The sequence below is a fragment of the Petaurus breviceps genome, unplaced genomic scaffold (assembly GCF_028583685.1).
Source record: "Petaurus breviceps papuanus isolate PSGF00001 unplaced genomic scaffold, PetGlider_PUasm1.0 111, whole genome shotgun sequence".
In the NCBI taxonomy this organism is placed as follows: Eukaryota; Metazoa; Chordata; class Mammalia; order Diprotodontia; family Petauridae; genus Petaurus; species Petaurus breviceps.
This window is the reverse complement of record NW_027185600.1, coordinates 894,204-897,015: the sequence shown is the minus strand read 5'-3', so window position 1 is coordinate 897,015 and position 2,812 is coordinate 894,204. Positions and strand designations below refer to the sequence as shown.

The 2,812-nt window shown below is 35.4% G+C and overlaps 1 pseudogene; it reads left to right on the top strand.

Annotated features, from left to right (window-relative positions):
- The first annotated feature begins 478 nt into the window (after positions 1–478).
- LOC138157088 (XK-related protein 9 pseudogene) lies at positions 479–1,395 on the top strand (annotated as a pseudogene).
- The last annotated feature ends 1,417 nt before the right edge of the window (positions 1,396–2,812 follow it).

The following is a 2,812-nucleotide window of genomic DNA, read 5'->3' as shown; positions in this document are numbered from 1 at the left end:
TGTCTCATTTTCTCCACATTCCCTCCAATATCCAACATTTTTCTTTTTTTCTCAAATTAGTCACTCTGATAGATGTGAGGTCATGTCTCAGAATTACTTTAATTTGAATTTATCTGATTGTTAATGATTTAGAGCTTTTTTTCACAGGACTTTGGATAGTTTTGATTTCTTTGTAAACTGCCCTTTCCTACCCTTTGACCATTTTCAATTGGGGAATAACTTGTATTTTTATAAATTTGACTCAGGTCTCTATATATTTGAGAAATGAGACCTTAATCAGAGAAACTTGTTGCAAAAAAAGCTTTTTCCCAGTTTTCTGCTTTCCTTATAATTTTGGTTGCATTGGTTTTGTTTGTGTAAAAACTTTTTTTTTTACAGAGCCTTGTAGGACACCTCTGGTTATAGACTGAGAAGGAGTGATCTCATAGATGAGAGGAGAACCAGGAGAGAGTGATGTCCCAAAAACCTGGAGAGAAGAATGTTGAGAAGAGGGTATTGGTTTGCTTTGAGAAAGGGATACTGTTTGGCTTTCCAATGCAGCAGTTCAGATGACCTCTCTGGTGTGTCTACCTGGACACAAGACCCCACAGACTTCTCCACTCCCAGTAGAGAAGAACCAGCTGACCCACATCAAAAAGTGATCAATGAAGTGGCTGACTTGAGTATGCTCAGGCTATTTGAAATATACCTTGAGGCCTCCCCACAGCTCATGCTTCAGCTTTATGTCCTGATGGAATCTGGCCATAATGGCTTCAGTGAGGTTGCTGCTATTGTAGTCTCTTGCTGTGCTATTTCCTGGTCAACTGTTGATTATCACATCGCCCTAAGAAAATCTTTACCTGATAAAAAAAACTTTTGAGTGGAGTGTGTCCCAGATTAATGTACCTCTTATATAAGCAATTCACATTTTTATCTTGGATACTCAGTGTCTCTCTTTTCACCTTGCTAAATGTGAATTTGGGCTGAATCTGCTCTTTATCCTTTGGTTGTCAGGAATAACATGGGCTTGTAAACAGCAAACTACATTTTGCACCTTCAAATGTATGGAAATTTTATACAGAGTAGTTGTTGGATTCATTCTGATTTTTACTTTTTTTAATGTTAAGGGAGAAAATACAAAATTCACTATGTCTGCTTATTATATTATGAGGGTGCTGGTCGACCACATTGGGGATCTTGGTTCTGTTTTGGTTCTGCACACTACCTGCTGAACATCAACACTTCTTCAGAGCTGTCACCATCATACTTGTGGCTCTTCTGATTGGAATTCTTTTTCCTATTGTTTATTACACTTCATTTCGCCCCTAAAGAAATGAAGAAAAGAAAACTTTTGATGAATTAAATGAAAGGACATCACCGAGAGCCTGCAGAATAAGATATTTCCTAATGCTGTAATTATATTCAGTTATCCATTTCTGGGAAGTGTTTTAATAGTTTGTATTTCAGGGTTTTCAGGAGTTCCCAGGGAGGAGAATTAACTATGCTTTGTTTCACTTTGATAGTTATGAGAAAGTTATAGTAATGTTCTAAAGCAAACATAACTTAGGAGGACCTTATTATGGGGAAGTATGGTGGAAACAACTCTCCAAGGCCATTAAAGTCATCATGTCATTATCAAGGACCTACTGCATAGTCAATCCTCTTGGTCTTATCCTGGAAGAACTTTCCAACAAAAGTGTTTACAGAAACTGGCATTTTTCTTTTGAATTGTTTACTATAAGTTTGCATTTCATAGTAAGTGAAGCTAATAGATGCAAAGTAATGAAAATATGTGTATCTTTATGAGTATATATGACAAATAAAATTCTGCTGCATTTTCCCAGCATGCACACACACAAACACAAACTTTTAAAAAATTTTTATACAATCAAAATTATCTATTTTACATTTTATAATGTTCTCTATATTTTCTTTGGCCCAAAATTCTTTCCTTATGAATAAATCTGGCAGATAAACTATTCCATGCTCTCTTAATTTGCTTATGGTATCACACTTTATGTATAAATCATGTATCCATTTTGACCTCATCTTGGTATATGGTGTAAGAGGTGTGAGATGTTGGTCTATACCTGGTTTATGCCATATTGTTTTCCAGTTTTCCCAGAAGTTTTTGTCAAATAATGAATTTTTGTTCCAAAAGCTTAGATCTTTCAGTTTCTCATATATTCAATTACTATGGTCATTTACTATTGTATAACTTGTATTTAATCTATTCCACTAATTCATCACTCTGTTTCTTAACCAGTACCAGATTATTCTGATAATTACTGCATCATAATACAGTTTGAGATATGGTATGGCTAGACCATTTTGTTTCACATTTTAAAAATTAATTCCTTTGATATCCTTCTTCCTGATGAATCTTGTTCTACCCCAATGTGAGGGGCAGAATTTCATCTGAGGCTAAGTATCGTGCGTTGCCATACTTCAGTGCCTCTCCAAGTCTTTTCATTTTACCACCCGACCCTCAGCTTTGAAATTCTTGACAAAATGAAAACTTTTCAACTTACTTAGGAAAAAGTCAAGTAAATAGTCAACAAAGATCTAGTAAGGACTTGCTTACTATGTACTAGGCACTGTGCTAAGTGCTGGGGATATAAATAAAGAAAAGGCAAGACAGTCTCTATCCTAAAAGAGCTTACAATCTAATGGAGGTAGAAAACACACAAAAGAAAGTTGAAAAGCTAAAAAGAAAGATGAGGTGAAGAGAGGCAACAGGGGGTATCTGGTACATAGGTATAATGTTCATGGAATCAAAATCAAGAACAGCTGAAGGAAAATGAATAGAAACTGATACAGAACCATGAAGTTC